Source organism: Oryctolagus cuniculus, chromosome 3, assembly GCF_051225735.1.
Source record: "Oryctolagus cuniculus isolate XC-2025 breed Fujian yellow rabbit chromosome 3, ASM5122573v1, whole genome shotgun sequence".
Lineage (NCBI taxonomy): Eukaryota > Metazoa > Chordata > Mammalia > Lagomorpha > Leporidae > Oryctolagus > Oryctolagus cuniculus.
The window spans coordinates 28,853,204-28,876,687 of NC_142869.1; the positions used below are offsets into that span (position 1 = coordinate 28,853,204).

General features: G+C 38.7%; 1 pseudogene; it reads left to right on the forward strand.

Annotated features, from left to right (window-relative positions):
• LOC149127293 (ribosome production factor 2 homolog) overlaps window positions 1-13,390 on the forward strand; it is an 81,564-nt pseudogene extending 68,174 nt beyond the window's left edge.
• Window positions 13,391-23,484: the final 10,094 nt, after the last annotated feature.

The window sequence follows — 23,484 nt, forward strand, 5'->3', positions numbered from 1 at the left end:
GTCATAGTCAAAGTGGAGGTTCTCTCCTCCCTTCAGAGAAAGGTACCTCCTTCTTTGATGACCTGTTCTTTCCACTGGGATCTCACTCACAGAGATCTTTTGCCAGAGTGTCTTGGCTTTCCATGCCTGAAATACTCTCATGAGCTTTTCAGCCAGCTCCGAATGCCTTTAGGGCTGATATTGAGGCCAGAGTGCTATTTAGGACATCTGCCATTCTATGAGTCTGCTGAGTATCTCACTTCCCATGTTGGATCACTCTCCCCTTTATTTACTCCATCAGTTAGCGTTAGCAGGTACTAGACTTGTCTATGTGCTCCCTTTGACTCCCAGTCCCTCCACCATGACCAACTGTGAACTGAAACTGATAACCTGGAACAGTGAGATGGCATTGGTACATGCCACCTCGATGGGATTGAATTGGAATCCCCTGGTATGCTTCCAACTCCACCACTTGGGGCAAGTCAGCCTGAGCATGTCCCAAATTATACATCTCTTCCCTCTCCCATTCCCACCACCATGTTCAACAGGGATCACATTTCAGTTAATTTTCAACACTTAAGAATAACTGTGCATCAATTACAGAACTAAACCAGTCATATTAAGTAGAACAGATAAAAAAACTACTAAGAGGGATAATGTATTAAGTTGTTCATTAACAGTCAGGGCTATGCTGATCAAGCCACCGTTTCCCATAGTGTCCACCTCACTCCAACAGGTTTCCCTCTTGGTGTTCAGTCAGTCGTCACCGATCAGGGAGAACATATGGTATTTGTCCCTTTGGGACTGGCTTATTTCACTAAACATGATGTGTTCCAGATTCCTCCATTTTGTTGCAAATGACTGGATTTCGTTGTTTCTTACTGCGGTATAGTATTCTAAAGAGTACATATCCCATAATTTCTTTATCCAGTCAATCGTTGATGGGCATTTAGGTTGGTTCCAGGTCTTAACTATTGTGAATTGAGCTGCAATAAACATTAGGGTGCAGACCTCTTTTTTGTTTGCCAATTTAAATTCCTTTGGGTAAATTCCAAGGAGTGGGATGGCTGGGTCGAACGGTAGGGTTGTCTTCAGGTTTCTGAGGAATCTCCAGACTGACTTCCATAGTGGCTTGACCAGTTTGTATTCCCACCAACAGTGGGTTAGTGTCCCTTTTTCCCCACATCCTCGCCAGCATCTGTTGTTGGTAGATTTCTGCATGTGAGCCATTCTAACCGGGGTGAGGTGAAACCTCATTGTGGTTTTGATTTGCATTTCCCTGATTGCTAATGACCTTGAACATTTTTTCATGTGCCTGTTGGCCATTTGGATTTCCTCTTTTGAAAAATGTCTATTGAGGTCCTTGGCCCATCTCTTAAGTGGGTTGTTGGTTTTGTTTTTGTGGAGTTTCTTGATCTCTTTGTAGATTCTGGTTATTAACCCTTTATCTGTTGCATAGTTTGCAAATATTTTTTCCCATTCTGTCGGTTGTCTTTTCACTCTCCTGACTGTTTCTTTTGCGGTACAGAAACTTCTCAATTTGATGCAATCCCAATAGTTGATTTTGGCTTTGACTGCCTGTGCCTCCCGGGTCTTTTCCAGAAATTCTTTGCCTGTGCCAATATCTTGAAGGGTTTCTCCAATGTTCTCTAGTAACTTGATGGTGTCAGGTCATAGATTTAGGTCTTTAATCCATGTTGAGTGGATTTTTGTGTAAGGTGTAAGGTAGGGGTCTTGCTTCATGATTCTGCACGTGGAAATCCAGTTTTCCCAGCACCATTTATTGAATAGACTGTCCTTACTCCAGGAATTAGTTTTAGATCCTTGATCAAATATAAGTTGGCTGTAGATGTTTGGGTTGATTTCTGGTGTTTCAATTCTGTTCCATTGGTCTATCCATCTGTTTCTGTACCAGTACCATGCTGTTTTAATTACAACTGCCCTGTAGTATGTCCTGAAATCTGGTATTGTGATGCCTCCGGCTTTGTTTTTGTTGTACAAGATTGTTTTAGCTATTCGAGGTCTCTTGTGCCTCCATATAAATTTCAGCACCATTTTTTCCAGATCTGAGAAGAAGGTCTTCGGTATCTTGATTGGTATTGCATTGAATCTGTAAATTGCTTTTGGGAGAATGGACATTTTGATGATATTGATTCTTCCAATCCATGAGCATGGAAGATTTTTCCATTTCTTGGTATCCTCTTCTATTTCTTTCTTTAAGGTTTTATAATTTTCATCATAGAGATCTTTAACGTCTTTGGTTAAGTTTATTCCAAGGTATTTGATTGTTTTTGTAGCTATTGTGAATGGGATTGATCTTAGCAGTTCTTCCTCAGCCATGGCATTGTCTGTGTATACAAAGGCTGTTGATTTTTGTGCATTCATTTTATACCCTGCTACTTTGCCAAACTCTTCTATGAGTTCCAATAGTCTCTTAGTAGAGTTCTTTGGGTCCCCTAAATACAGAATCATGTCATCTGCAAAGAGGGATAGTTTGAGTTCTTCCTTCCCAATTTGTATCCCTTTAATTTCTTTTTCTTGCCTAATAGCTCTGGCTAGAACCTCCAGAACTATATTGAATAGCAGTGGTGAGAGTGGGCATCCCTGTCTGGTTCCAGATCTCAGTGGAAATGCTTCCAACTTTTCCCCATTCAATAGGATGTTGGCTGTGGGTTTTTCATAGTTTGCATAGTTTGCTTACAGTTTTCATCATGAACGGGTGTTGTATTTTATCAAATGCTTTCTCGGCATCTATTGAGATAATCATATGGTTTTTCTTCTGCAGTCTGTTAATGTGGTGTATTACATTGATTGTCTTGCGCACATTAAACCATCCCTGCATACCAGGGATAAATCCCACTTGGTCTGGGTGGATGATCTTTCTGATGTGTTGTTGCATTCTATTGGCGAGAATTTTATTGAGGATTTTTGCATTTATGTTCATCAGGGATATTGGTCTGTAATTTTCTTTCAGTGCTGCATCTTTCTCTGGCTTAGGAATTAAGGTGATGCTGGCTTCATAGAAAGAATTTGGGAGGATTCCCTCTTCGATTGTTCTGAATAGTTTGAGAAGAATTGGAGTTAGTTCTTCTTTAAACGTCTGGTAGAATTCAGCAGTGAATCCATCTGGTCCTGGGCTTTTCTTTGTTGGGAGGGCCTTTATTACTGTTTCAATTTCTGTCTCAGTTATGGGTCTGTTTACGTTTTCTATGTCTTCCTGGTTCAATTTAGGCAGGTTTCATGTGTCCAGGAATCTATCCATTTCTGATAGGTTTCCCTGTTTGCTGGCATAGAAGTCCTTGTAGTAATTTCTGATGATTCTTTTTATTTCTGTGGTGTCTGTTGTTACGTTTCCTTTTTCATCTCTGATTTTATTGATTTGGGTCTTTTCTCTTCTTTTTTTAGTTAGTTGGGCCAATGGGGTGTCAATTTTGTTTATTTTTTCAAAAAACCAGCTCTTCGTTTGGCTGATTTTTTGTAATGTTTTTCTTGATTCAATCCTGTTGATTTCTTCTCTGATTTTAATTATTTCTCTTCTCCTACTAGATTTGGGTCTGATTTGCTGTAGGTTTTCTAGATCCTTGAGGTGAATTGAAAGCTCATCTGTTTGGTGTCTTTCCAATTTCTTGATGTAGGCACCTATTGATATAAACTTTCCTCTTAACACTGCTTTTGTTGCGTCCCATAAGTTTTGGTATGTTGTGCTGTTATCCTCATTTACTTCCAGAAAGTTTTTGATTTCTCTTTTGATTTCTTCTATGACCCATTGTTCATTCAGGAGCATGTTGTTCAATCTCCATGTGTTTGCGTATGCTCTAGGGATTCCTGAGTTGCTAATTTCCAACTTCATTCCTTTATGGTCTGAGAAGTTGCATGGTATGATTCTAATTCTTTTGAATTTGCTGAGACTTGCTTTATGGCCTAGTATGTGGTCAATCCTAGAGAAGCTTCCATGTACTGCCGAGAAGAATGTAAAATCTTTAGCTGTAGGATTGAAAGTTCTGTATATATCTGTTAGATCCATTTGGGCTATAGTGTCGTTTAAATCTACTGTATCCTTGTTGATCTTCTGACCGGATGATCTCTCTATTTCTGAGAGTGGAGTATTGAAGTCCCCCAGTACTACTGTATTGTGGTCTAAGTCTCCCTTTAAGTCCGTTAATAAATCTTTTAGATAAACTGGTGCCCTGTAGTTAGGTGCATATACATTGATAATTGTTATAGCTTCCTGTTGAATTGATCCCTTAATCATGATATAGTGTCCCTCTTTGTCTCTCTTAACAGTTTTTGTGGTAAAGTTTATGTTGTCCGATATTAAGATGGCTACGCCCGCTCTTTTTTCATTTCTTTTGGCATGGTATATCTTTTTCCAGCCTTTCACTTTCAGTCTGTATGGATCTTTGTTGGAAAGATGTGTTTCTTGTAAGCAGCAAATCGATGGGTTTTGTTCCTTAACCCAATCAGCCAATCGGTGTCTTTTAACTGGACAGTTCAGGCCATTCACGTTCAAAGTGACTAATGATAAGTGGTAACTTTGCCCTGCCATTTGCCAAAGATAAGTTCTAATATATGCTTTGAATTCCCTGTGATCTTTCCTGTGAGGTTTCCTTCCTTGGTTTCCTTCCTTTACCTTCTTTCATATTGATGACCGTGTTTTTTTGTTTCTGTGTGTAACACATCTTTAAGCATCTTTTGCAGGGCTGGACGAGTGGCAACAAATTCTTTCAATTTCTGTTTGTTATGAAAAGTCTTTATTTCACCTTCATTCACAAATGATAGCTTTGCAGGATATAATATTCTGGGCTGGCAGTTGTTCTCTCTTAGTACCTGGGCTATATCTCGCCATTCCCTCCTAGCTTATAGAGTTTCTGATGAGAAGTCAGCTGTGAGTCTGATTGGAGATCCTCTGAGAGTAATCTGACGTTTCTCTCTTGCACATTTTAGGATCTTTTCTTTATGTTTCACTGTGGAGAGTTTAATTACAACGTGTCGTGGTGAGGATCTCTTTTGGTCGTGTTTATTAGGGGTTCTGTGGGCTTCCTGTACTAGGATTTCACTGCCCTTCTCCAAACCTGGGAAATTTTCTGCTAATATTTCACTAAAAAGGCCTTCTAATCCTTTTTCCCTCTCCATGCCTTCAGGAACTCCTAGAACCCGAATGTTGGGTTTTTTAATAGTATCCTGAAGATTCCCGACAATATGTTTTAGATTTCTAATTTCCTCTTCTTTTCTTTGGTCTGACTGTATCCTTTCCTGTTCTCTGTCTTCTAAGTCCGATATTCTCTCTTCTGCTTCACCCATTCTGTTTGTAAGGCTCTCTATTGTGTTTTTCATTTGATCTATTGAATTCTTCACTTCAGTCACTATCACAGTTTCCTGTTGTACTAGTTGTTTCGTTTCATTTTGATTCCTCCTTAATATTTCATTTTCACGAGAGAGATTTTCTATCTTGTCCATTAAGGATTTGTGTAGTTCCAGAATTTGTTTTTGAGAACTTCTTAATGTTCTTATCAATTTTTTGAGATCTGCTTCTTGCATTTCTTCTATGTCATCATCTTCATAATCTTGAATTGGGGTGTCTTTTTCATTTGAGGGCGTCATGGTGACTTCCTTGTTTTTATTACCTCGGTTTTTGCGTTTGTTATTTGGCATATTGGAGATATTTGGTTTCTTCACTGTGGTGCTTTTTCTTGTTATACTATGACTCTAGATTAAGTGGACTATCTGTTTTTGATGGAGCCTTAGGGCTTGAGATGGGTGTGGCCTGAGAGCTCTGTTTGGTGTGCCAAAGGTGACACTCCCAGGTTAGGCGTGGTAAATCTCTCTCTCTCTCTCTTTCTTTCTTTTTTTTTTTTTTTTTGATTCAAAAGGGAAGTAATTCTGCACAGCTGAACGAAGTTGGAGGTAGTTAGCAGGCAAATGATATACCCACAGGAGCCAGAGATCGGAAGCTCTTTCCCAAGATCCCCACAGGGAATCTGTTCGGCCCTCAGAGTGGGCTCAAATTCTCCTTCAGCCTCCCACTGGGTTGCCAAAGTTACGGAATTGTAGCGTCTCTGGAGAGTGCTCATGTGAATTCCGTGAGTTCTCTCCCCCACCGTCTCTTTTTTCACAGTCTCAGTTCAGTAGCACCACAAATTTACTAGGTCCTAATCTCCTGTTAATTCGCCCCGCCCAGAGTCAGGTTTTTCTGCTAGGCTCAGGGCCGGTGAAGACCTGAGGTCGCTCTGCTTATGACGTATGTCCAAGATGGCGCCTGCTCTTTGTCTTGCTCGCCCTTGAGAGGTGAGCGGAGAGAGAGAAACCCGTGTCCGTACTAGTCACCCTTTCTCTCTCTCTCTCTCTCTCTCTCTCTTCCAGTTAGCCTTGTGAACTTCCCCCCCCCGGGGGTCGTTCCCTCTAGTCTCCTCTCTCCGCTTGCCTGCCGGTGTCTCGGGCTATTGAGGTTCGGCTCACCTCGCTTTCCAGCGCTGGTGTGTTGAGTCTGCCGCTGATGTCCCGAACTGTGGGCTCCCACGCTCTCCACGCAGGTCCGCTGTGAGTCACGTGTTCCGGAAGAGTTTCTTCTGCTGTTTCCTCCCCTACTCTTCCTTGAACCTGCAGTATCTCCACTTTTATTAAACTATCTCTCCCCAGACTATCAGTGTGCTCCCTTCCTATTCCGCCATCTTGCCGGAAATCCCCACCACAGTTATTTTGATTTTAAGAAAACTTGGAGGCCGGCGCCGCGGCTCACTAGGCTAATCCTCCACCTAGCGGCGCCTGCACACCGGGTTCTAGTCCCGGTCGGGGCGCCGGATTCTGTCCCGGTTGTCCCTCTTCCAGGCCAGCCCTCTGCTGTGGCCAGGGAGTGCAGTGGAGGATGGCCCAAGTGCTTGGGCCCTACACCCCATGGGAGACCCGGAAAAGCACCTGGCTCCTAGCTCCTGCCATCGGATCAGCGCGGAGCGCCAGTCGCAGCGCACTGGCCGCGGCGGCCATTGGAGGGTGAACCAACGGCAAAGGAAGACCTTTCTCTCTGTCTCTCTCTCTCACTGTCCACTCTGCCTGTCAAAAAAATAAAAATAATAATAAAAATAAAATAAAAAATAAAAAAAAAGAAAAAGAAAACTTGGGAACTGGCCTTTTGGAGTAGAAAGTTAAGCCTCCTACTTGCTCCACTTCTGATCCAGCTCTCTGCTAATTGCCTGGGAATCCAGTCTCCGCACCCATATGGGAGACCCAGCCGAGGCTCCTGGCTTCAGATTGGCCCAGCTCAGGCTGTTGCGATCATTTGGGAAGTGAGCCAGTGGATTGAAGACCTTTTTTTGTCTATCTCTCTCTCTGTGAATCTGCTTCTCAGATATATAAATAAATCTTTTTTTTGAAAGAGAAATCTTAGGGGAGGCATTAATGGGCAGTAAATTAAATACTGTTTGAGATCCCATGACAGAATGCCTGGTTCAAGTCCTGACTACTCTGCTTCCAACCCAGCTTCTCGTTAATGCACCTTGGATTGAGCAGATGATGATGACTCAGGTATTTCAGTCCAAGCCACCCACATGGCAGATAGTAAATGGAAAGTCTTGCTTCTGGCTTCAGCATGGCCCAATCCTGGTATGTGCAGGTGTTTATGGAGTGAACAAGGGAACTGAAATTATCTTTTTTTGTCTCTCAACTCTTTCACTTTACTTTTGAAATAAATGAATAAATATTTTTATAATAGTGGAAACCCAGGTGGCTAAGAGTCTTTGGTGAACACATCTCAACAAAAACATCAATGTGAGCAGCTATACACACATTAAGCCACTTCACCAGAGCTATGGAAATGAAGAGAAAGATCACAGTGTCTTATCTTATTATAGCAGTAAGAAAAATGTCATTGATGAAATCAAGAAGAAAAGTTGTGTCACCTCTCCCCTAACTCCAAGGAACACAGTATGGAAAAATTATTCCTTCTAGAGAGAGAAAGTGTGTGAACAATATCCCAGTGTCAGGTTCACTATGAAAACCTTCAGTTGGAATGGATCCTTATTCCATGGCTTCCAGGAAAATACCTTTGTATTGAATAACTAGAACCTCCAGTGCAATACATATGGCCAACAGATACATGAAAATGTTGAGTACCACTACCATCAGGGAAATGCAAATTAAAACCAAAAATCTTATCTCACTAGAGTAAGATTGTCACCAAAAAGGAAAAGAAAAAAAAAAAAAAAAAACCAAAACCAAAAACAAAAACAAAAAAACAAAAAAACAAGTGTTGGCAAGGATATGGGAAAAAGGTAATTTTTTTAAAGATTTTTTTTTATTTACTTATTTGAGAGGTAGAGTTACATACAGTGAGAGGGAGAGACAGAGAGAAGGGTCTTCCTTCCGTTGGTTCACTCCTCAAATGGCCACAGCAGCCAGATCTGCGCCAATCCAAAGGCAGGAGCCAGTTGTTTCTTCCAGGTCTCCCATGTGGGTGCAGGGGCCTGATTACTTGGGCTATCATTTACTGCTTTCCCAAGCCACAGCAGAGAGCTGATTGGAAGAGGAGCAGCCAGGACTAGAACCAGTGTCCATATGGGATGCTGGCACTGCAGGCAGAGGATTAACCTACTGTGCCAATGCACTGGCCCTAGGAAAAAGGTAATTCTTAGAGAAGAAATAACTCCAATTTCTTCTCAAGCTATTCAAAACAATTGAAAGAGACGGAATCCTCCCAAATTCTTTCTTTGAACCCAGTGACACCTTAATTCCTAAACCCAAAAAAGATGACACAGAGAAAGAGAACTACAGACCAATTTCCCTGATGAACATAGACACAAAAATAATCAACAAAATTCTAGCCAATTAAATCCAAAAACACATCAGAAAGATCATTCACCCAGCCAACTGGGATTTATCCCTGGTAGGCAAGGATAGTTCATTTGCAAATCAAAATGATATATTACATTAAAAATTGAAGAACAAAAACCATATGATTACCTAAATACATGCAGAGAAAACACTTGACAAAATGCAACACACTTTAATGATGAAAACCCTAAGCAAATTGGGTTTAGAAGGAACATTCCTCAACACAATAAAAAGGAACTAGACAAGGATGTCCATTCTCACCATTGTTATGCAAGATAGTCCTGAGGGTCCAGTGCTGTGGAATAGCACGTTAAACAGCCACCTGCAGTGCCAGCATCCCATATGCACACCGTTTGGAGTACCAGCTGTTCCTCTTCTGATCCAGGTCTCTGCTATGGCTTAGGAAAGCAGTAGAAGATGGCCCAAGTCTTGAGCCCCTTTCCCCCAACATGGGAGACCCAGAATAAGCTCCTGGCTCCTGGCTTTGGATCAGTACAGCTCTGGCCATTGCAGCCAATTGGAGAGTGAAACAGCAGATAGAAGACTTCTCTCTCTCTCTCTCTCTCCCTCTCTCACTCTCTCTCTCTCTTTCTGCCACTCCTTCTCAGTCAGTGTAACTCAGACTTTGAAATAAATAAATAAATCTTAAATAAATAAAAAAGATAGTCCTGGAAGTTTTAGCCAGAGTCATTAGAAAACAAAAAGAAATAAAAATGATACAAATTGGGAAGGAGGAAGTCAAAGTATCCCTATTTGCAGATGACATGATTCTATATATAGGAGACACAGAAGACTCCACTAAGAGATTATTGGAACTCATAGAAGATGTTAGTAATATAGCAGGATATAACATCAATACACAAAAATCAACAGTCTTTGTATACAGAGACAATGCCACTGCTGAGAGAGAACTTCTAAGATCAATGTAATTCATAATAGTCACAAAATATTCAAATACTTTGGAATAAATTTAACCAAGTATGTCAAAGATCTCTATAATAAGAATTAGAAAACATCAAAGAAAGAAATAGAAGAAGGTACGAAAAAATGGAAAAATCTTCCATGTCAATGGATTGAATGATCAATATCATCAAATATCCATACTTCTAAATTATTTATAGATTCAATGTTTAAATATCAAGGACATGATTCTCACATTTAGAAAAAATGATGCTAAAATTGTTTATGGAAACACAGTAGACCCCAAATAGCTAAAGCAATTTTATACACCAAAAACAAAGCCAGAGTTGTCACAATACCACATTTTAAGACATACTGCAGGACAGTTATAATAAATAAAACCTGGTGCTGGCACAAGTACAGATGGATAGACCAATGGAACAGAATAGAAATGCCTGACATTTATCCAAGCATCTACAACCAACTTATATTTGACAAAGGAGCTAAAACCAATCCCAGGAGTGAGGACAGTTTCGTCAACAAATGGTGCCAGGAAAACTGGATTTATATATGCAAAAGTATAAAGCAAGACCCCATCTTATACCTTAGAAAGAAAAATTCACTAAAAATGGATTAAAGCCCTTAATCTACCATCCGATATCATCAAGTTATTAGATAATATTTGAGGAAACCCTGAAACACATTGGTACAGGCAAAGAATTCTTGGAAAAGACCCCAGAGGCACAATCAATCAAAACCAAGATTGACAAATGATATTACATCAAAATGAGAAGCTTCTGCACTGCAAAAGAAGCACTCAGCAAAGTGAAGAGACAACTGACAGAATGGGAGAAATTACTTGCAAACTATGAAACTGATAAAGGATTAAGAACCAAAGTATGTAAAGAGATAAAGAAACTAAAAAACAGCAAAACAAACAACCCAGTTAAGAAATGGACACAGGACTTAAATATTTTTTCAGAAAGGAAATCCAAATGACCAAAAGATGCATGAAAAAATGCTCAGGATCACTAGTTGTCAGGAAAATGCAAATCAAAACCACAATGAGGTTTCACCTCACCCCAGTTAGAGTATCTTTCATACAGAAATCAGCAAAGAGAAAATGCTGGTGTGGATGTGGGGAAAAAAAAGTACCCTAATCTACTGTTGGTGGGAATGTAAACTGTTAAAACCACTATGGAAGACAGTGTGGAGATACCTCAGAAATCTGAATATAGACCTACCATATGACCCAGCCATTCTAAGCCTGGGAATCTACCCAAAGGAAATTAAATCAGCATAAAAAGTGTTATTTGTACCCCCATATTTATTGCAGCTCAATTCATGATAGCAAGGGCATGGAATGAATGCAAATTTCCATCAACTGCAGACCAGATAAAGAAATTATGGATATGCACACCATGGAATACTACTTGGCGGTAAAAAAAAAAAAAAATGAAATCCAGTCAACAAGATGGATGAATCTGGAAAACATCATACTTAGTGAAATAAGCCAGTTCCAAAGGGACGAATACAATATGTTTTCCCTGACCCGTGATAACTAATAGAGCACTTAAAAGGCAATCTATAGAAGTGAAATTGACACTGGGAGAAGCAATGACTTGAACATATGTGTATAATGTCAATTGAAAATATATCTCACTAAAAACTAAAAGTGGGAATAAGAGAACGAGGAAGAAGAGGGGTAGGAAAATGGAAGGGAGGGAAGTCACAGTGGGAAGAATCTCCTGGTTTCTAATATTGTAATTATGAAGTGCATGAAGTTAGTTACTGTAAAGCTTTATATCTCAGCATATGTTTCTAAAGACTTACTTCTAAGGATACAATTTATAAACTAGCCATGGGGCCCCAAATCCCCTTAAGCAAGGTGGTAAAAATACCATCTTAAGTTTTATTCTGAACATATAGATAGGATTATGTGTCTGGTGATATGATGGGTAGAATTAAAAAGGAGTGAATGTTCTAACATGGGAAGCAGTCAACACAGCAGACTCATAGAATGACAATCATTTTAAATAACACTCTGACCTCAAAATCAGCCCTTAAGGCATTCTGATCTAGTTTAAATGTCTTTGAGAGTATTTGAGGCATGGAAAACTAAGATACCATGGTAAAAAATGTCTTACATGAAGGACCTTGGTGGGTGAGACCTCAGTGGAAAGAAGTGGCCATCAAAGAAGGAAGTACTTTTTTATGAAGGAAGAAGAGAACTTCCACGTTGATTATGGCTTTGCCTAAATACTGACAGAGTTTGTGGATTCAACGGGTTTACATAGTGGCTGGTGCTGTGGTGTAGTGATCAAATCCAACCCCCGCAGTGCTGGCATCCCACATGGGCGCCAGATAGAGTCCTGGCTGCTCCATTTCTAATTGAGTGCTCTGCTATGGCCTGAGAAAATGGTCCAAGTCCTTGGGCACCTGCACCTCTGTGGGAGACCTGGAAGAAGATCATGGCTCCTGGATTGGAATTGGCGCTGTTCCAGCCATTGCAGCCATCTGGGGAGTGAGCCAGCAGATGGAAGTCCTCCATCTCTCTCACTCTGCCTCTGCCTCTCTGTAACTCTCTATTTCCAATAAATAAATAAATATTTTAAAAAAAAGGCTTCCATAGCCTAGGCAGTTCATGTCAAGAGCCTCAGGTGATCACTGACATCACACATAAATCTGTTAACTGTTAAATTAACAACATGAGTTACTGTGTACTAACTTACGATGCAGGAACTCTGTCCTCAAAGAGTTTTATTATAATTATGTATAAGTACTCAGGAAAGATGTATCCTTCCTGGTTGCTTCTTTAAAGTTAATTAAGTTTCTTTAAAAAAACAAGTGAAATTAACTTTAAGATGCAACAACATTGAACAGCCCTTGTCTCGACTATTGAGGAACAATTTGTGTGTGTGTGTGTGTGTGTGCAAATTGTTAAATAATTTACTCAGTATAGAATTGGTCTTCTGTGTATAAAGTTAATCAAAAATAGATCTCAATGGAGAATGCGACTGAAAATGGGAGAGAGAAGAGAAGGAGCGGTGGGAGTGTGGGTGGAGAACGGTTATGGTGGGAAGAATCACTGTATTACAAAAGTTGACTTACAAAATGCTTGAAGCTTGTATTCCCTAAATTAAAAGTTTCTTTGAAAAAAAAAAAGAATAGTAAATGTCCTGAGGGAAGAGAATCTATGCTAATATTTGCTAGTGATGATTTTGATCTCACAGGAACCTGTAGAAGTTTAAAATGTCATCTTTTTGATTTCCTCAGATCCCACAGCATCACATATCCACCTGACTTGATCAGAGTACAATCTGAACTTCACTACACTGAACAGAGAGATACTGTTCCAAGGCAATAAATTTCAGTTGAAGAATTCTAGGTGCAGAACACCTGAGTTTGAATTAGAAGAGAGAAGACTTTCATTGAGTCTGATTCTGAGGACACACTTAACATCAAATGACCTTCTTAAATTAACTGTGACAACTCTATTGGTATAATTTAGAGAAGGATTCAAATGCAGAAGCAAGCCCTAAACAAACTACAAACCATGAAAGTGAAAGAGTTGAAGAAGATACCTACAGAAAGGGTAACAGAAGACCAAGAGGAAAAAATCAGAGAATTTTACAAAAGGATGCAATTTAGTCAAAGCCTATGGCTTTGTTATAGTCCATATATTTAACAGAATTGTCGAGTGTCTGTCCATTCAGAGGTTTTCCTAAGATGTTATTGTATCTTTTTTTATTGTATCTTTTTTATAACATGTTCATTATAGCGTACTATGCATTATTATACACTGTAATGTATTGAACTTGAGCTTCTTACTTGTGATGTTCGATCTTTGTGTCCTGTTTTCCCTCTGTGATGTGACAACTCTTGTTCTCCTAAAACTGTTCTCTCTCATTGGGTGGGTGGGCTAGTAAGAAGGAATTTCCAAAATCATTGGTGTTTTAAAAAAAAATTCAGGGTTGGGCTGGTGCTGCAGCTCACTTGGCTAATCCTCCACCTGTGGCGCCAGCGCCATGGGTTCTAGTCCCGGTTGGGGCGCCGGTTCTGTCGCGGTTGTTCCTCTTCCAGTCCTGCTCTCTGCTGTGGCCCAGGAGTGCAGTGGAGGATGGCCCAAGTGCTTGGGCCCTGCACCTGCATGGGAGACCAGGAGGAAGCACCTGACTCCTGGCTTCAGATCGGTGCAGTGCGCCAGCCATAGCGGTCATTTTTTGGGTGAACCAATGGAAAAAGGAAGACCTTTCTCTCTCTCTCTCACTGTCTAACTCCGCCTGTCCAAAAAAAAACAAAATAAATTCTGGGTTGAGCATTACATAAACAGAGAAATCCCTGGAAATCAGAAATAAATCAAAGGAGCTATATAAGAAATCAAGATGAGCTGTCTAAAAAGTTAATCCAATCTCTCAACATGTATCTATGAGCTGATTTTTATTTTTTAATCTTTATGTGATTTCATCTAAAATCTTACCAGTTAAGAGATTCAATTGATAATTTTGAGCTTTGTGTATTAAAATATAAATCTGAAAGGAATGTCCATCACCTCATATTGACCTTATTATTATTATTTCATAATTTTCTGCTACTAAGTAGAACCCCACTTAGAAATGAGGAGAAAAAAAGAGATTCAGTCCATCTTTGGAATACATGTGCAGTTCCATGTTCATTGAAGCACTGTTCACACCTGCCAAGAAGTAGAAATAATGTAAGTGTTCACTCACTAATGAGTGGATTAAAAAAAAGGTATGTATATATACACAGTGAAATATTATTCAATTATGAAGAAGGAATAGGAGATCATTATGTTAAATAAAATAAACCAAGCACAGAGAGACAAATATTAAATAATATCACTCATATGTAGAATCTAAAAAACAGGTAATGTCACAGAAGTTAAAAACACAATGCAGGTTACCAGAGGATGGGGAAGCAAATGGGGAAGGAGAGGTGAAGATGGATAGATGGATACTAGGCTGTAACTAGATGGGGTAAGAAGCTCTGGAGGGGCCGGCACCATGGCGCAGTAGGTTAATCCTCCACCTGTGGAGGCAGCATCCCATATGGGTGCCGGTTCTAGTCCCTGCCGCTCCTCTTCCAATCCAGCTCTCTGCTGCGGCCTGGGAAAGCAGTGGAAGATGGCCCAACTCCTTGGGCCCCTGCACCCACATGACAGACCTGGAAGAAGCACCTGGCTCCTGGATTCAGATTGGCAAAGCTACGGTCGTTGCAACCATTGGAGAGTAAACCAACGGATGGAAGACCTTTCTCTCTGTCTCTCCCTCTCCTCACTGTCTGTAACACTACCTCTCAAATAAATAAATAAAATCTTAAAAAAAAAGAAGCTTTGGATTTCTGTTGAGCAGTAGGGTGACTATAAATAATGGACTCTATCTTTATTAAAAAAAAAACTTTAGAATGCTTATGCTACAAAAATATTAAATGCTTCAAAGAATAAATAACTTACCCTGTTTGGATATTACACAATGTGTACATATATTAAAACATCCCATAGTTCCCCATAAATATACATAATTTTTATATATGTGTTGAAATTTTTAAAAGAGGCTGGCGCTGTGGCTCAACAGGCTAATTCTCTACCTGCGGTGCCGGCACACCGTGTTCTAGCCCTGGTTGGGGCGTCGGATTCTGTCCTGGCTGCCCCTCTTCCACTCCAGCTCTCTGCTGTGGCCCAGGAGTGCAGTGGAGGATGGTCCAAGTGCTTGGGCCCTGCACCCGCATGGGAGACTAGGGGAAGCACTTGGCTCCTGGCTTCAGATCAGCACAGTGCGCCGGCCGCAACGGCCATTGGGGGGTGAACCAATGGAAAAATAAGACCTTCCTCCCTGTCTCTCTCTCTCACTGTCCACTCTACCTGTCAAAAAAATTTTTTTAAAGATAAAATACTGTTTCATTAAAAAAATATTCTTGATAAAATAGAAAACAACTTGGTCATGTATGTTGCAAGCCTCTACCTCCCACCCCAGGGCTGTTAATTTTCTTTCAGCATGGGGAGTGGTATTTTAAGACCAACAAAAGCATTATTTGTGTTATTATTGTGTTATTACTAGTTATTATTTTGTCATACATACAATTTCCATTTTGCTTATGCATTCAGAGTTGCAAGTATCCAGGACATTTTTAATAATTCTATGGATAATAAACTGTTTTTTATTATAGTATAAAACACCTGGTAGTAATTTCATTGCGAAAAGTAAGTTTAAAGCCTTTTAAAAAATGTTTCCAAAAGTTAACCAAGTATCTCAACACTTAACATTATAAATTTTCTTGTTCTCATTCACTTATAAAAATAACTATCAGATTACAAATACTCAAAATATATATAATTAATATTTCTTTTCTTTTAAAAAATCATTTAACCGGTCTTTTCACTAGTTTTTCCCACATTTTCTTCAGTTAGAACTCTATACTTTCATTTAATAGACAGAGAATACTGTCTCCTCTTCCCCCACTTCATTATCCTTTACTTGCATAATATCCTTTAATATATTTTCCTAGTCATGCTTACAGATGAATTTTTAGTTCATGCTATTCAGTAACTCCTGAAATCCTTTGAAAATTTGATCATAATTGTATATTAGAATATATTTGGGGGAGAGAATGAGTAATTTTCTGTATCTCTACATTAGTTTCTAGGAGATGGCATAACTTTGCACTTATTCAACTATTTTATGTTATTCAGAAAAACTGTTTCCTTCACATATTCTATCCATTTCTTGTTCAATTTTCTCCTGTTCATTTTGTGCTTTTGTACTTATCATGAATGGTATATTTTTCCATTATACTTTTAAAATAGGTTTTGGTTATTGTCTTGGATAAAATTTTATTTTAGATACCTATATCTACTTTTGATAATTGTTTTCTTATCTGCACACTTTGTCACTTTTTTCCCAAAATAATGATAACTTTGTAGGCAGAAAAGGGAAGCTTTAACCCTTTTAATCATGATCCAATACAGCTTTGAAAATATGAAAATTATTCAAGATTTCTAAGTGTTCAATAAACTCATTCATAAAACTAAAAGAAGTTGCTATATATTCAAAATAAGTATTTAATCACTTTTAAAATTTGTTATGTTTATTTTTCTACATAACTCAAATTTTACAATAAAAAGTTAACACAAAGGCAAAATTGTCAAAGATATTTTCATGAAATACTCATTATTCCAAACAGTGAATGCTACTAATAATTGCACAAGAGAAGAAACAGCTGCCAGAGTAGCACCAATATCGATATCAGGCAACAAGCTTCCTAAGTGTTTCTTTCCCAAATGGAAACATATTTGAGTTTCAAAGTGACAGATGATCTCTACGTGATGGAGAAGGTGCCCTAGGGTATCCTGCCACAGCTTGGTTTTGTGGTATGCCTCACTAATAACTAATATCGCAGTTGAGCCAATATACTGTCCATTTTAAAATGCAAATGTAGCTCATAAATTACACATTTGTTTACAGTAAACCTAGAAAGACCAGTTTTATCCTATTGAAATCACTCTTGCATTAAATTTTATGACATGGTGATCTTAATAACCTTTGTGTTATCTTCCAGCTAATAAATCCATTGGCATGCCTAGAAAAAGATCTAAGTCATGTTGTAACTACTGTTTCCAATGAGATTGGGACAAAGATAACTATGCTGTGAAGAACACAAAGTATAGCATTTGATCCTGATCACCACACTTTCTTACATATTATTGGTTATATTATCTGTCACATTCTAATTTTCCAAAATTTGCACTTTCTTATTTCTTGCTTGGGCTAGAGTTCACAGAAATCGGTTTAACAAGAACTTCTCAATATCAATTCTGTTATAAATTGGATCATTATTTTCTACATGAACACAATTACTGAAATATTCAGTGACTGCTATGTGACATATACTATATAATTTTCCATAAACATTAGTGAACAAAGGTAGATACTTTAAACTTATTAAATATTATATTATTTTATGTCCTACAACAGGAACTCTTTTGGTGAATTTCCCATGTGCAGTTGAAAACAGTGCATACCACTGTTCTTTCATGAAGTGTTGTATAGATTTCAATTATGTCAACTTGCTTGATAATGTTACTCAGATCGTCTAAACTCTTACTGACTTTCCATATCCTATGAATTACTTTGAGAAGATTATTGAAATCATCAATTAAAATTAATTATTTCTATTATTAGAATTATATCTACAAAGAACATTGAATCTGTTAGTGATATTTTTTTAACTTTTATTTAATGAATATAAATTTCCAAAGTACAGCTTATGGATTACAATGGCTTGCCCCCCATAACGTCCCTCCCACCCGCAACCCTCCCCTTTCCCACTCCCTCTCCCCTTCCATTCACATCAAGATTCATTTTCGATTCTCTTTATATACAGAAGATCAGTTTAGCATACATTAAGTAAAGATTTCAACAGTTTGCTCCCACACAGAAACATAAAGTGAAAAATACTGTTTGAGTACTCGTTATAGCATTAAATCTCAATGTACAGCACACTAAGGACAGAGATCCTACATGAGCAGTAAGTGCATAGTGACTCCTGTTGTTGACTTTACAAATTGACACTCCTGTTTATGGCATCAGTAATCACCCTAGGCTCTTGTCATGAGCTGCCAAGGCTATGGAAGCCCCCTGAGTTCACCGACTCTGATCATATTTAGACAAGGCCATGGTCAAAGTGGAAGTTCTCTCCTCCCTTCAGAGAAAGGTACCTCGTTCTTTGATGACCCATTCTTTCCACTGGGATCTGACTCGTGGAGATCTTTCAGTTAGGGTTGTTTTTTTTTTTTTTTTTTTTTTTTTTTTTTTTTTTTTTTCCCCAGAGTGTCTTGGCTTTCCATGCCTGAAATAGTCTCATGGGCTTTTCAGCCGGATCTGCATGCCTTAAGGGCTGATTCTGAGGCCAGAGTGCTGTTTAGGACATCTGCCATTCTATGGGTCTGTTGTATATCTCACTTCCCATGTTGGATCGTTCTCTCCCTTTTTGATTCTATCAGCTAGTATTTGCAGACACTATTCTTGTTTATATGATTCCTTTGGTTCTTAGTCCTGGTGTACTTTTTGAATCCTGCCAGAAAACAAATAATAAAATGATTTCTGGAGTGACATCATTAGGAGAGTAATAATCCCAGTTGAGTTCTTGTTCAGGGATTGCATTTGCACCGGGATTGCATTTGCACCTATGGTATGAGGTGGGTTAGGTCTGTTTGATGGATCTCCTTGGCCAGGAAATGGGCATGTTCCCAACTCGTCTTTGCTCCTCTGGGAGGAGGGTGTTAGAAAGGATCATAGAAACATCATGAAAGGTTAATTCATAGGACTAAGTTAGTTATTGAAGTTTTTTTTTAATGTAGAAGGTGAGGCTAGAGGTAAAACAACCTAGTTTTTGTGTGACTTGTGACAGGTCACTCAGTGAGAAAGGAATGTAGACCTTGACTATGCCCTCCACCTCCATCATCTCCTGTAGAGGTAACATGGAGACAGGCTCCCTAGCTGCCATTTGAGAGTAAGTGACTCGGGGGCTAGGAGTAGGAGGTGGGGGATATGGGGTCTGGGATTGTGGCAGCAAGGCAGGACAGTTTACTGGCTCAGTGGGACAAAAGGAGGTGAATGTTGAGACAAGAGTTGTTGTTGTGGTTGAGATGGAGGTAAATAGGAAGCAAGGGGAGTAGAAACAGACACCACATTTTGATATCCCTGAATGGGAGGAGGCTGTGTTAGTGCCTGCAGTGGGCCTAGGGAGCAGTAAGGAGGAGGCTTGCCTGTAGGATCAAAAGTAGAAAGGGGGTTCTGGATTTTTCCTGGGAGCTTTGGAAGTAGAGAGAACCTGGGCAGAAGAACTCAAGGTGTAAAGAGAAGTTTTAGAATGAATATAGGAGAAGGTTTGGACATAGGGAATCTCCTCCCACTTTTCTGAATGCTCACAGAAGTGGTAGAGATCCCGAATAATGTCATGATCAAGCATGACATTAAGCAGCTGTTTGGACTGGTTGTCAGGGTTGAACATGGGCTTTGCCTGATTGTAGAGAAAGATGAGCCGATGGCATTTAAGATTCGGGGCCAATTGGAGAGGAGTGAGATTATTCAGGAGACAGTTGAGGGTAGATAGACGGAATGTGGGACGAGGAGACTCCCATAGCAGCCTGAGAGGTTGGACTTGTGGATAGAGGAGTCCCCGGTATCACATAAGTCTGACAACAAGAAAAAGGGAACAGAACAGAGGGGTGGGGTCATCACCCTCACCCACTGCCCAGGGTGTAAGGCCCATTAGGGAGGTGTAAAGCTCATAGGAGCTGTAGCACCTGGTACCAGGATTTCGAGGCAAAACAGCATAGAACCACAACCTGTAGAGAAATCACAGTGGGAGAATTTGAAGGTCCAGTATGTGGATGGAGATCATAGAGTGTTCAGTGGTGAAGAAAAAGAAAGAAAGAAAAAGGAATGCCTGTACCAGTATTGCTGCAAATATAGTTTGGTAGAACTTTTCTTTTCAAAAAAAGAGTAGCAATATTCAATATCTTGTTTGGAATGGTGCAAACATATGTTTAGACATATTCTGAAATTCACTGGATTATGTATTGAAAACATGAAAAAAAGAAAATTCATAAAACTTGATGTTTTTCACATTTTTTTGTTGCATAGTTGAGAGCAATGTTCTTTCCAACTCTCAGTTTCTCTAAACAAAAATTAGAAATCTCTTATGGATGGTTTTTAATTCTCAGTTCAAACTCTGCAAGAGGAAATTATAAGGTATTATACAACAATAGGCCTAATAATTTTATTGCCTACTTATTTTTTGGTTTAGTTAGTCAGTCACCAATATTTTAGTGTTTATTCTGAATCTACTTTGTTCTCAAAAATTGTTAGGACCTGCAAATAACTTCATATAAAACTGGGATTATATATATATATATATATATATATATATATAGAAAAAGTTTAAAACCTATAATGAAATGATGCAAATATGAGCTCAGCATAATTTCTATTATTAAAAATGGATTATGTGCCCGAAATGATACATTTCATTCAAATCTATGCTTGGAAATAAGTAGAAATTCTGTTTTGTATGTTCATTTATTCTGAAATGTTAATAAGAAAAGACTGATTTCTACTATTATTTATGATACTTTGAGGGAAATCCTAGTAAGCACTTCTGGAAATTTTAAGATTGTTAAAATCATAGCTGACTTTTATATTTTGTATGCAGATTTGTACTGAGCAAAACCCACAAGAGTTGCTGAAAGTTATTTACTGAGTTGTCCATTCCCATTCTAATCTTGAACCCTTAGATCCTATACTGCTAAAACTATAGTACAAGGATTAAACACATAGTGAATCAGGATGTGAAGTCAAATCTTCTAGAAGGATATTGTTTAGTACATGGAAGAAGAAAAAGCATGAGGATAAAAATATGAAGTCATCATCCATGTTGAACACAGGAAATTTAACTTAGTAAGTTGAAAATATTTATATATATATAAACATATATAGAGGCCGGCATTGTGGTAAAGCCACCACGTGCAGTGCCAGAAGCCCATATGGCTGCCGGTTCGAGTCCCGGCTGCTCCACTTTCGATCCAGCTCTCTGCTATGGCCTGGGAAAGCAACAGAAGATGGCCCAAGTCCTTGGGCCCTGGCACTTGCGTGGGAGACCCAGAGGAAGCTCCTGGCTCCTGGCTTCAGATCAGCGCAGCTCCGGCCATTGCAGCCATCTGGGGAGTTAAGCAGCTGATGGAAGACCTCTCTCTCTCTCTCTCTCTTTCTAACTCTCCTTCTCTCTCTGTGTAACTCTGAGGTTCAAATAAATAAATAAATAAATCATTAAAAAACTATTACCAACATTCAGTCTAATGTAATTTATTTTAAAAATAAATAAATAAACATATACTATATACATATATATATGTACTCCATAATATGTATGTGTATCCTTAACATCTGGTTGGAAGGAAGCTTTCATAAAGCTCCTAGAGTACTTCAAATGAAGGAAATGATATAAAAAATGGACCGTACTCTGAGAAAAGCAAATATGACTAATTTCATCATGCTATTTTATCCTAAATACATGTCTAAACTTATTGATTAAAGGCGACCAAATATTCTCTACTTTACAAGCTAAACCAGGCTTAGGCACACTCTGTAGTCAACTGCCATTTGGTCAAAGCAAGAACAGAGTTTGGCTTTATGGCTGAGCAGTGCATTTAATTCTGACAGCCAGACTTCTTAGGGCGTCACTCATCAAAAGCTCAGCACATAAACACACTGCCTGCAGCCTAGCATTGATTGTCAGCACAATTAATTGCCAGGAAAACTGCAGCTTTATTAAGTGTATAGTACTAACAATAAAAACATCACTATTTATAGCACGGAGCACAGCAGGATATCTATACAAATAAAATATAACAATAATAAACAAAAGTCGAGCCTGCAGTCACACAGAAGAACTCCAATGAATTTGTTTTAATGCCAGGCCACAACAGGATACTCCAGTGTCCCTGAGCATAAGATACTACAACCTCTGTTATAAGACAAGATCTGTTTTTGATCTCTGCAGTGTGAAGAGAGACGTGGATGTCTACCAGTCTCTTGGAAACTATTTTTGATAGTTTCCGATCTACATTGTCCCTATTCTTAACTACAATACTGCTGTCTGCAGAGAAGAGAAAGATCATCCATTTATCCAATTACACCCAGGATTGAAAAATGTCCTAAAGTTTAATTACTGATGGGATTTTATAGGCAGATAAACCTTGATATATCTTGGGAAATATAAATGGCACGGTTATATAATTGAGGAGATTTCAGTCTGGTATTAAAGGTTAAGGATTTGAGATAATGAGAGTGTTATTTTTATATCTTTTATATACTCATAACTGAACATTTGCTGTACAGTGTTGCATGATTCTTACTAAGTTTACTGCATTTGAGAAAATAGAGGAGGAGGAAAAGTGTAGAGACTAGAATTCATTTCATGAAATATTTGAGGACCCAATGTTTGCATCCAATACATCCGTTCATTTCATCACAGAAACCCGGCGATTATTGTAGCCAGAGTCTCCATGACAAAGAAAGTCTGCAGAGGAAGCATTTTCAAACAGTATGTCCAGAACATCTACATTAGAAGAAAATGGAATTATTTTTATTGAACAAAATAATCATATATTTTGTTAGTACGCTTCAGATAGATGCTGAGACTCCTTAAAGTTGTAAGTATAAATACATTCCTCTTGGCAGTAGTGATGCAGAGCAACAATCCAACTTCACTCTAATATGTTGGGTCCAATATGCAACAGTGCCTAGTATAACACACAAAGAGATAACTTCTTAAGGCCACTTAATTATGAAGAAGGTCAATTGAATTAAAATATAAGTAAGTATTTTCATTACTGTGTATGTTAAAGTACTTAGCATAGTATATATGAATTACATAACTTTATGTAGGTCTTCTGGTTTATCCACAGAAGCAATTTCAAATATGATTGGGAAGAAACACTAACTCAACATGAAAGACTCAAGTCAAGGCTTACTGAAACTCCAGTTGGTTAGAATTATCAGCTCTGGTTCTCCTGCTGGGTAGCGATAGAATCAACATAGAATTGCCTTTCCCTTTTTTCCCCTCTTAAATTCTGTACGTTGCCATTGAACAAGTAGCTATTGTACTGTTAACAACTGGCAACAGTAGAGTTTCTAAAATGCAGAACTGAATTGAGCTTTACAACTTTAAAATATGCTTTAACTTGTCACAGCACAATACAAA